This window comes from Cyrtonyx montezumae, unplaced genomic scaffold, assembly GCF_038088225.1.
Source record: "Cyrtonyx montezumae isolate F1298 unplaced genomic scaffold, pur_monq_1.0 scaffold_7, whole genome shotgun sequence".
Classification (NCBI taxonomy): Eukaryota; Metazoa; Chordata; class Aves; order Galliformes; family Odontophoridae; genus Cyrtonyx; species Cyrtonyx montezumae.
In genome coordinates this window covers 35,048,171-35,060,742 of record NW_027072078.1, presented here as the reverse complement: position 1 = coordinate 35,060,742, position 12,572 = coordinate 35,048,171, and positions in this window count along the sequence as shown.

Here is a 12,572-nt window from a genome sequence, read left to right as displayed (position 1 = left end):
TGCTCCTTGTGCCCTGGTGGGCGGCCGTGGGCTGCTGTGACTCACGGGGACACGTCTGCTCCCACCACTGCGCCTGTACCCGCGGCGTGAACGGACTCATTCAGGAAAGCCCTTCAGCCAGCCCAGGCCTCCAGCTGAAGCTCTTTGTTGTTGGAAGTCTGCAAACCGAGCTGCTTCCTCCTGCCTTGTAGATTGTGTTGGAATGGCTGGGCAGCACAGGGCTGAGATTTATGACTCACGGTGGTTTCTCTTTCTCCAGTTCAGTGGGATGTGGGAATAAGGCTGAGAAAGCTAAGCTGGGGCAGGGAGCGCAGGGAATGGGTAAGGATTGGGTTGAGTTGAGTTGGGTTGGGCTGGGCTGGGGCTGGAACTGAGGTTGAAACTAGGGATAGGACTAGGGATAGGGTGCCCAGGTTGGAGCCACAGGCACTGCTTGCCCCCTAGATGCTGTGCTGGCCACCTCTCCTCAAGCTGAGCCATGCCCTTGCCCGCTCACACATGGGCAGCAGCACTGGCAGCCGCACCGGACGATCCCTCCCAGCCGAGGGGACTGCCAGAGAGCAATCCCAAAGGTTAATCTATCCATTATTATAAATATTTATAAATGGGTTGGATAAATCATACTGTGTAATTATCTACCTAACTAGTCAAGCCATTAGGACATTAAATAGCACAAATCAGAACTCATTTGGTTCATCATGAGCCTGATATTGTTATGAAACAGCTGAGCAGTGCTGTGAACCTTCCAGGGGCTTCAGGGCAGGGAGTTGGGTGGGAACCTTGTCTGCAAGGTGTGGAAGGCCCTAAGAGCTGGAGAACTGGAGGTACGTGGTTAAAAGAAATGTCTGTAACAGGGAGGTCCTCATGGAGCACTTTTATCAGTGTGAATAAGGCAAATGCTAACAGACCAACAAAGCCATAACCAAAACTGACGTCAGAACATCAACAGTACTGAAACATCCAAAGCCCCTTCTTTGTCTTGGGGTGTTTTGTGGAGAATGCTCATTCAAAGCGTCTTCCACCTCTGTTTAATTTGCATCATTTGTGGTCATACGTCTGTGGGAGGGATAGTAGACACTTTCTAGACTATTAGTATTACAAACAGAGCCAATTGCAAAGAGTCTTGCAAAATGTTCAGTCCCCACGTGCCTCCCATGTGCAGTTAGTTGCTAAACTTTAAAGAAATGTACTTCTTGTAGCAGTTCATGGCTTAAAACCTAGATGTGTGGCTCAAGCCGCTGGCCACAGTTTTCTTCGGGTCACTGAGGACCCCCAAAAAGCGGGTCCCCTGCACTTCTCTCAAGCCCAGCGTGCCAAACCCAGTGCCAGGAACTGCGTGGGAAAGGTGGAGGAGCCCGTGGTACCGCAGCATCCCTCAGCCCGCGGAGATTGACAGCGCAGGCACCCAGCTCCTGCAGCCTGCGGGTACGGGCAGCTGCCGGCCCCAGGCAATGTGCAGCGCCGCTGTGATCTGCCGCGGTGGCCCTGGGTGAGCGCGACCGAGCAGATTTGCTGGTGGTTTGTTTGTATACAAATTGGAGAAATTATTTTGCTATGACATTTAAATAACAATGATAAAAAGTGGGAAGTAACTCCTTAGGAGTACGCTCTGCGCTCGGTGCCTGCGCGTTGCTCCCGCCGGTATTGATGGGAATTTTGCAGATGCATCTGAGGAAGAAAAAACCTTTAGCGTTGCATAACCAACCCGGATCTCTCCCGAGACCGCTGGATGCTGAAGCAGTTGGTTGAGCTTGCTGCATTTCAGAAGTTATTTGTTTTACCTGCATCTCAAACTCCAACCTGTATTTTTTTCGACGGCCTATTGCCCATCCTGCTTGGGGGAGAACACCGCACGAGCGTTCGACTTAAATTATATTTCACACTGTGCCTCAATACATTTACTGAAATGAGATTCAAACAATTAAGTATGTCTTCCATGATTTTGTCTCCGTTAGTCCAGCAGCCTAATAATTACCTCGGCTGTTTTAATGTGACTTGCACCGCATTGTCAATTTGTTTAGTTGGAATTAGTTTCCTATTTCTTTTTGTAAGTGTTGCCTGTTTACTTAACAATATTTGGCTTTGCCTAATGATATGTACAGAAGACAGGGCTAAGTGGAACATCAGCTGTTTACATCAGCTCCAACAATTAATGCATGTTAATTTTTAATTACACTGATTGTACTAGAGGCAGAATGTATGTTTTTTCACAGAACAGATGTACCAGTCAGCTTTGCTGGCGAACACGCATATCGATTAGATGTTGATGCTGCCAGCGTTTCGGGGGGTGTCAGCTCCTGATGTACGTGCAGATGTATGGATTGCACGTTGTTCTGCACAGCCATTGCATGGGAGCTGGGTCCTGCAGACCTGGGTGGCCCAAGGGGTCCATTCATTCTGGTGGTGGCTTGTTGGATGTCCTCGTTGAGAGGGTTAGGGGTGTGCCTTGTTGTGGGGAATTTGCCCCAAATAACAGCAGAGTAAGGTGTGCAGGACTTCAACCATTGCTTCTGTTTAGGCTGTGCTGGTGGGTGGTTTTTGTTTTTTTTTTTTTGCTTTGCCTTCCCAAAGCTTCCTTATGAAGAGAGGAGGAAACACAAGAAAACTGCCAGGGTGATGAGAGAATGTTTGGCTGCGTGAGGCTGGAGTTCTCATCAGGCCAACACAAAATCAAATACAAAATTCTCGGAAATAAACTTCTGAATAGAAAACTGGTGTAATTCCAGGAGGCAGCTGAGAAAAAAAGCAGCCATATGAAGACGTGCCTCTCCTAATCGGTAACAAACTCATTTACATAGAATGATGGAATCGTAGATTGGCTTGGGTTGGAAGGTGCCTTAAGGGTCATCCAGTTCCCATATCAAGTGCAAGACCACAGCTACTAGAGTGTAATAGTGGTTCTGTTCAAATGTGCTTGCCCTGATGTGCACTCTTGTCTGATAGATGTCTCAGTAGTTACTGAAGAATTTGAGAGTTACAAATACTGCAGGTAGCATAGCTTTCATGCATAAACTGCAATATTCAGAGCATACCAACAAAGCCACCTAATGAGTAGTAAAAATGAATCATGGTCCCCTCTCAAGACGTATAATGTGCAAGTATTTGAGAAAAGGAGAAAAACAAATGCACTGAAACATTTCCTTTTTGCTGTCATCGGGAATTACTCTACTGACCCAATGGAAATGAATGGGAGTTATGCTGTTTTCAGTAGAGCTAACGTGTTCTAGTTACCACAACAATCATAAATGCTTGCACGTTACATGAAATTGAGCAGTCGAAGTCAAACTGTGACCAAAGCTCCTTTTGGGGTTTGGTGGCCTCAGCACGTGGGTGAGTTGGGAAGTGCCAGACTGGGCAATATCACCTGCAGTGTGCAGGTGTTGCTTGACAGGTCACTAACTGCTGGGTTACAAATATACCAAAGTTTAGTAGCGTGCCGACAAACACCGAGTGAGTATGAGGTACGGTCTGCAATGCTTTGAGCTTTGAACAAGGTTAACAAAAGTGCCATTGGTTACCATTGGTGCTACCAATGGGAAAATGTTCTGCTCTCAGTGCCTTTCTCCCTTCCTTTTTTTTTTTTTTTGTGGACTTCTATTCTGGGTTTATCTGTTCTAAGAGACTGCTCTGTTTGACTGAAATGAGCAGAGGCGTATATATGAAAGTCTGAAATTATTAAGGCTTTCCCTTCAGTATTAGGGCAGATTGCATGTATGCGTTACACACACTCAGTTTTTAAACGATGGTGGTGGACCCGATGCCCATAAAATCACTTTGTTTTTAGATGCGCACAAGCAACAGTATCTAAAACTCGTGTATCTCAATCTGTATTTTGTGAAGACAGCAAATATATTAGTCCAGAGGGAATGCATCATTTTAAGTGAAAAATCCATAAATAACAGCATTTGGTGTTTTTTTTTTAATGTTAAAATATGTTCCTTTTTAATTAGTCATTATATGTATTGATTGATGCTTACTGTACTTCTGATGCTTTTCCTTCAGGGCTTTGTGCATTTTGTAGGTTGTGAGATGTAAAAATACTTTAAATCAAAGCAGTAAAATAAGCATAGTTAGAGGGAGAACACGGGGGTTTTTTCTTCATTTACATTCATTACATATTATGAGTTTAATTACCTCCCTCAAATAATACCGGTTTGAAGGAACGATGCTAAAGAAGGCGTACTTCTATGATGATTTTATTGATTGTGACTGATGGATGGCATCAACATTTCATAGTGAAGAATCATGGTTTTGTTACATCAGGAAAATTAAATTGGGAGAGTTATTTTCTTTCCCAGTGATAGTGGCAGTTAGAATATTTCACCTGTAATGAGATGTGTGCGTTATGTGCCATAGTGAACCACTGCTGAGCCATTAAATATATGTAAATGAAGAGAAACACAAGAGAGCCTGGGTATAATAACGTGCAGAACAGAGAAATGGATCCTGGAAAGTGATTAATTTATTTGATGATGCCTCAAGTGAGGAATTTTAGGTCACAAATGAAGTGACAGAATGACAAATTACCATTTTAAAGAATTTACTGGGCATCATTACTGAACAATTGTCAGGTAGTTTATGGTGGCTGAGAAGATGGTATAAATATAGATCTTTTCCTTATCTGAGATGAATTATTAATCACCTTTTTAAAAATCTTTGTGAGTGATGGTTGGCTGTCTGATTGGAAATAATGTGTTCTACAATTTTAACTAAATTCTAATATGATATGTAACAGGAATCTTTACAATTAAAGTCTCAGCGGAGAGTGGTAGGAGGTTTACAGTCAATTGCAGTTTTAATGTGATAAAAGAGGCTGAATTCACTAGCATATTTCAATAGGTTTCCTTAGGTATATTATCCCTGCTGTGATGTTATTCAAATGTTTACCGTTTATTTTCATTTGAAAAATGACATTCAGATGCTTAAATTGTTTTCCTTGGTTTATTAGTTAATGAAAATGAAATTCTTGTAATTACTATATTTTTGCTGCCTGCCACATTATTTAAAGTGAAGTGACTGGTTTTGTCAGCTGGGTGGTAAACGCCGTCGCCTTGTGTTTTGTTCGGCTGCTCTTTGCTTTATGTGTGTCGTGTCCCTTCCCAGTCTGTATGTCACTGCCTGTGGTACCAGCAGCAGCTGCCGTGGATCGGGAAGAAAGTAGGTATGGGAAATAAAGAGAGAAATCACGACTCCTTATTTTTTTTCCCTGCGTTTATTTCATCTGTTTGATGATGAAAAGCACTTCAGCTTTTCTTTGAGCAGAAGTTCTTTATTCCCCAGCGTGGATGGCTGGGAGTACTGCCGAGGCTTTCCAGCTATGTGTGTGCATACTGCGTTTGTGGTTGCTTTTCTCTGGCTGTGTACGTGTGTAAACATGCGTGCAGTCCTCACCCACAGCCCTACAGAAGGAGATCCTTGAGCGTACAGTAGACGTGCACAAGTGCATTGGGATCGGTAACCACTCTCCCCATCTCCATAGGGATTTAATGGTCAATCTGCATCCCGTAGTGTAAAAATTTCCTTGTTCAGAAGTATTGAAGGACTCAGGATAAAGTTATAAAAGTATTGACTCGTGGTATCACTGTGTCACGTTAGTAGAGGTAAAGGAAGTCAAACTGAATTTCTTTTTATCCACTTCTGACGACGTTCTCCATTTTCCTGCAGACTTCCTTGCCACACTCCCCTTTGCAGTTGGTTACCTGCCTACGTGCTGCTGCCACAGTGCTCTCAGCCTGGTGTTTCACTGTGCGTGGTTTGGATGGAAAGGGCCACTTATAAATTAAATGAAAAGAAGTAATGAGGCTGTTTTATTTCTTTACAAAATAAACTTTGAATATATACTTCAGTTGTTACTAACATATTCTGAGTACTTAGCTTTAACTCACTGGCCTCAAGTTCTACAAAATACCTATGGAAACAGATAGATCACCAGCACGTGTACCCGCAGTGCAACATTACAGAGAGGTGGTGGATCTCCTTCTCTGGAGACTTTCAAGGCTCACCTCGATGCCTACCTGTGCAACCTGGGCTGGGAGCTGCTTGGGCAGGGGGTTGGACTCCATGATCTCTGGAGGTCCCTTCCAACCCCTGCAGCTCTGTGATCCTGTGATTGTGCAGTGGTGCTGTCTGTTGAACCAGTCCTTGTCATTGCCAAAGTGCAGATCCCTGCTCTGCTGCAGCCGGGTCCATTCCGGTGACAAATGGGAGCGTTTCTGATGCGGCTGTGTACTGCATCACTCAGAGAAATCACAAAACATCTGAGTGCTGAAATTGCTAATTACCTGTTTTGCTTTGAGATTAGGTACCCGAGATCCTCCAAGGACACACAGACAGAGTCACTTTGAGGAATTCTTTTCCTCTCGTGGATTTTGGATTACTCCCTCTGGTTGTTCAGGTTCATGAGGAAGAGAGAGACCTTTTCGTGTTCACACCTCATAATGGCAGTAAATAAAGAAGTAACTCAGTGACTTCGGGTTCTGGGATGGTTGGGACATTAAATAGATGTAAATGATCTTGATTTCTCTTTTGCAACCGTAGTGCCTGGAAGAAGTGACATTTTGTAGGTAACCTAGCAAAGCATTCAGCAAGAGGTTTCATTTCTAAGGGCATGAGAAGCTTTATTTTATTTATTTTTTTTTTTGCCTTCACATTTTTCAAGTGCTGTTTATGGATCAGGACATTGTAGATTGCAGAGCTGGAACTGCAGAATTTGGGGCATGGCCAAAAGTCTCCTTCCAGACCTAAATCTCTTTGGTGTTGAGTCGCAGCCAAGGTCAGTGGAGCTGGCACTGGGGGATACCATGCTTGCTTGCCCCAATCCATCACCTCCTGAACCTCAACTCCTATTTACTGATTTCCTTACTTAAAAATTCCCATTTGTCTGTCTCTTAAGGATTGATCCCTGCTGGGGTTAAATTTTGGTATAAGTTGGAAAAAGCACTGTGCCACTTCCAGAGGTCTCAGGGAAGATCTCCACGTGCTCTGCTGCTGGTGGGTCGCTGGCGTAATACCGTAAATGTCTGTAAACTTTTGTGTGTATCTATTACAAGGACTGTTGTCATAAATTCACCTTAATTGTTACTTACTGGCAGAGGTAAAAGGAAGTACATGATGGATGCTGCCCAGTGGAGACCCAATAAAATATATAATCTATTCGAGTCTACAAATTTTGAGCTCGTAACTTACTGAGACTCAGATCTGACAAACTCCAAATTACATATACTGTAGAAAATTTAATATTTAATAAAATCCATTCTCTGCCCTATAATCCTTAATGGACACACTGTATTTTAAGAGGAGGAAGGAAAATAAGGTTGGAGTGGAAAAAGTACAGACTGCGTTCCCCATGAAGGATTCAGTAGTGGGGTATTTTCTCACGAGTTATTTATTTCAGTAAATACAGTCACCTGAGATGTTCCAATGTTTCTTGGTAAGAAATGGGCCCTGGAATTTGGAAAGGTTCATTGTCGGAACAATAGTTCTGCACATAAGATAATTGTTATCTGCAGCAGATAGTGGATGGGCTTGCAGCAGTGCTCAGTCTGTAGTTTGTGAGTTGCTGCTGTTGCCTTCGCTGAGTTGACATTGCAGTTAATGGACAGTCCTGGTGTTTCCAGAAAGGTGGGGGGCAATGCCAAGTGATGGTTGTGCCAATGGCTTACAACCAAGAGTGCAAAGTGAGACAGCCCTGTGGTGAGGGGAAGCATCATTCTGTTGCAATCACGTACAAATTTATTTCTGAATATAATTCAGATTTGTCACGGGGCTGCAGCAGAAACACCAAAGGGTGTGACTGTGGACCAAGGACTCCTGCAGACTTTTAATTAAACAGAGGTCTGTGTGGCTTGTTCATCTGGGAGAGCCACCCTTTCCTGTCAGGGTCGTAGAACAAGGGTGGGTTGCATTGCAGTAAGTTGGATTTAGTTTTCTGAACACTAAATGTAGAAATGTAGAATCTCCTGCTCTCAGATGGGTAGCCCAGAGCCACTGAGGGATCTCCTCATTGGAGATCTCTGGCAGCCACCTGGACGTGGTCTGGGGCACATGGTGTGGGTGGCCCCACTAGCTAGTGGGACCAGAAGGAGCCGAGGTCCCCTGTCTGTGACTTTGTAATTAAAACTCTGCCTTACTTCCAGGGTTTGGGCAAAGAGACAGAGTTCCAGTTCCTTCTTTGGCATTGCAGAAGGCGGAGGGATCTCCCTCAAGGTGAGGAGAGGAGCAGGTTAGCATCAGGCTGCTCCAGGGCATTGTTCTCAGCTGTCTCGGTGAGAAGGCTGTGGTTTGGGAAGGGTGAAGCCGAGGAGATGCATCTCCATTTCACCCCGGCCCATTGCTGCTTTTCTGCTTTTGCTCTCTGCAGTTTTTTCATTCCTAAAGACGCTCTGTACCAAATCTCCAGCCTTTGGCTTCTGATACGTGGCACTGTGTTAATTTGTTGGGTTTTTTTGTTTTTTTTTTTTCTCTCTGTGGGGAAGCCTTGATGAGAAATTATTGCAGTTCATGAAAGCTTTATTTGTGCTGCTGATGACTCAAAAGTTAGCAATGCTGCTTCGCTGTGATTACTCGGTTTTAAAAAATGGCACAAATGAAAGTGGGACTTTCTGATTTCAGCACAAGTACTTTGTGTGAGGCAAAGAACAAAAGTATTTTTATCGTTATCGTTCGCTCCCTTCAGAAGAGCTGTGCTTGCTCCTGTGGCTTTAGAAGACACAGTGAATCTAAAGCCACATTCATCTGCTTAGCACGCTTCTAACAAAGTGAAGAAGTAAAGGAGAATCAGCAAACCCTGGGAGCTCTGGGGAATGTTGAGTTAAAAGCCAAGTTAAGGATGGGGGAAATGTGTGAAGTAAAGGAACATTGCTGTGTTGTGTGGAATTGGCCGAGAAGCAGAGGGCAGGGGAGGGAGCTGCAGAGCACAGGGGATCCATGGGAAGGTGCCCCAGCTACTCTTTGCAGGTTGCTTTTGAATTTGAAAATGATTTGGGAAAATTAGAAGGGGAATTTACATGGTATTTGAGGGATTTCCTTGGTCTTACAAATACTTTATATTTTCTATTAAAAGAAACCATTAGGAGGTCTGGAAGGAAGGAGATAAAAGGTCAAGCTGTGATCTCATTTGCTCTGGTGTAAATCTGGACCAATATCTTTAATATCTGTGCAGCCACCCTGGATTTGTCGAGGTGTGGATGAGCGAGATCCGAGCAGCGGTCTCCTCTGGTGGCTGTGGGTTGCTGTGTGCCATGCGGTTGGAGCAGAACATTTTGTTGTGTGCTGAGGGAAAGGAAGGGGTGGAAAGGAGCCTGGAGGATGGAGGGAGACCTTTGTTAAAACTGAAGCATTGTGCCCTTCAACTGTTTTTTATTTTTAATTTCAAGGTGCTATGTTTAAACTTAGGCTGTGGGCTTGTGCTTTTTATTCTTTCCTTTCTCCCTTCCCGCTTTTCTTCTCCCTTTCCATCTCCCTTCTTCCTTTCTCTCTCCCTTTCTTCCTCCCTTTCTTTCTCCCTTTCAGCTGTGTTGTACGAAGCACTGTCTGAACTGAAGCACTGAAAGCCTGCAGGTGTCCACATATAGAACCAGTGTTGTACACATCTTTGTAAACTGCCTGCTCAAATGTGGCCATTCCTCTTGATTGTCAGTTGTTTGACATTACGTTCAGGTAGTGATGGAAGCGTGAGGCAGAGCACAGCAGGAATGCAGTAAAGCATTGGTGAGCTTTCTTTGCAATGCTGAAACTTGTGCCATCAGGCATTGGAGAAAGAGCTCAGGGGGCACAGACTTTGGGAAGAGTGAGCTGCATTTCATACACTAGTTATGCAAAGGACAGAAAAAGCATGACAATAAATAAATGTGTTCATTTTTTATCTCACATAGGCCATGCTGTGGAAAGGTGTGCAGCCAGAGCTCTGGATCTGTAAAGGTCAAAGACTGATAGCAGCATTCATAACTGCCCCTACTTAACAGAACTGGCCAATTATTCTTTGTAAGTAACTTACCAAGCACTTCGGCGTCTTGTGTCAGACAGATTATTTGCTTTTGGAAAAATCCAGTTCTTAGCAGACTCTGCCCAATCTTTTCCATACAATCACAGAGTCACAGAACTGTGGAATGGTTGGGTTGGAAGGGACCTTAAACATTAACAAATGGAAGCCTTCCTGTAGAGATTTTTCCTCTCTCTTTTATTTTTAATAGAAATGTGAAGGATGCATCCAAGCATCAACATTTCTTTTGCATTTACTTTCCTACATGCCAGAACTTTTTGGAGATTATTTCTTAGAACTGGTAATAGAATCACAGAATCAATCACCCATGTTGGAAAAGACCTACAAGACCATCCAGTCCAGCTGTCCACCTATCACCAATCGTTCTCACTAAACCATGTGCCCCATGATCCATGGCAATGAGCAAAACTGGGTAACCACTCTGCACCTGTGGAGGTGGAAAACTGTACTTGTGGTTTTGTTGCAAGGATGCAGGTTTTTTCTCTGGGTGTTACTTTGCAGGGTCTAAGAGAATTAAGATTTTGCAAAGATGAGACAGAATAGCTGAAGTCTAGTGCTCTCGTTCAGAAAAGCAGTGACGTGTAGTTTGGGGTTCCCATGTTTTTTCCCATGTGGGAAGCAGAGGGCACACAGCCTGCAGGAGGCCCTGAGCAGATGAACACACAGATGAACCTCTTGCAGCTGAGGTAGTGACTCGTGCACTGCTGGATGCCAGGTTTACACAGGTTCAAATGGCAGCTGAGCAGCATCACTGATAAGAGAGAAGGCTGTTAAATACGAAGGTGTGACCTCTGCATCAGGGAATCCCAGAGCTGCAAGTAGCCAGTTGGTGGGAAGTGGTCTGGGGAAACACCACTGGATGTTTGCTCTGTGCTCCACCTCCTTCGTGAGCTTGGTGGTTCTGTGATATGAAGCAGGACGGCCGTTCCTGTGCTTTGCTCAGGGCCTGGCAGCTGTCTTCAGTGAGAATTAAGCCCAGCTAGGTGGGCTCTGTGTGCTTCCTTGTGCTCCTAGATGAGGCTGAGCTGCTGGAATGCAATTTCCTCTTCCCTTTTGCTTTATCTTGTTGGAGTCTCCCTGACCCCATCAAACATTAGTGAGCTGCCTTCCCCACCATGAGTCGCAGTACCACCAGGTTAAGGGTGGAATCGAGCGGAGTCTGAGTGGAAGATGACAAGAAAGGAAAAATGCAAGTACTGACCAAGTGGTATTTACTGAACGTTGTGTATTTATGCATAGAGCACGTGCTGTTAAAATATGAGTGAATGCGAGAGTATGAGCGAATGGAGAGGTATTTGAATTTTAATGCTAAGTACTGTGCATCATCATGCAGGCTGGTCCATCGACTCGAGCGTGTCTGGAAGGCAAATCTGTGAGGCTGTAATAGAAATGCTTTACTTGTCCTAGGCAGGTGGTGAGCATGGGGACGGTGAGAGGGAAGAGAGCTTTGGGTTACAAAGACCTGGGAGTACTTTGAAAGTCACAGATTAGTTTTGTTTAATAGGCATATGCTGAAAATAGTGTTTCTGCATGTGTTTTGAAAATTCGGTCTGAAGCCTCAACGTTTTCAATGTCTTGCCTCAAGAAAAATAGCTGCGGGTGAAAATCAGGAATTGTCAGTGTGCATTGTCAAAACAACTTTATTTTATCAAGTCAAGATAATGTTGAGAGAAGCCTATACCCACTTTAATTGCTTTGACATTCAATTAGCAAGACATTCTACTCCTCTCCAATAGAATGAGCTTTTGTATGGCTCACAGGAAAACCTGGCTGGAAAAGCACCAGGGGATGTCATCAGGGCCGTGTTCCCAGCACGGTTCACCTTACCCATCTCACTGCTGACAAGGCATGCACGCTTCCTTCTCTCCCGTCTTAGAAATTCCCCAGGAAACCTATTCCAGTTCTCTATGCTTCCCTATTCATTTTTTTTCCCTACCACAGGACTTGAATCTCCCTCACTGCAATTTAAATCCCTGAGTTTTCTTGCTCGGTTCACCATTAACGTGAAAAAATTATTTTCCTTCCATCTTTGCTCCGTACTGGCAACAAACTTGAAAATTGTTATCGTGTCCTCTGCTAAACTGCTCCTTTTTTTTTTTTTTTTTTTAGGATAAACAACCCCAACTCTTCTAATCTTTCCTCATATGTCAGGTTTCCCAGACCTCTGATTAATTTCATTGCTTTCCTTGAGATGCATTATGCTCGGTGAATAATGGCCCTTGTCCCCTAGGATAGGTCATTTATACATATAGCCGAATATTTATTCATTTAATCATTTTACAATATGTCTATCGGCGTAGCAGCTGAGCACTTGCATAGCACTTACAACTGTGAGCCTGAAACTGTTAGAAGACTAAATTAGTGGTAACAATTAAATCAAATGAAGATAGTTGCTGTGCTCTGAAACTTGTTGACTTGGGCATTAACAGTTCATGCAGCTCTTGCTTCTGACGAACTGAAGTTGTTGCAATATAGGCGTCCAAAAAAATGCCTTTAAAATTAATACATTGCTGATGTATTGAGTCTACCAGAAGAGTGCAAGGAAGGCAAATCACAAGGAAATCAGATTCCA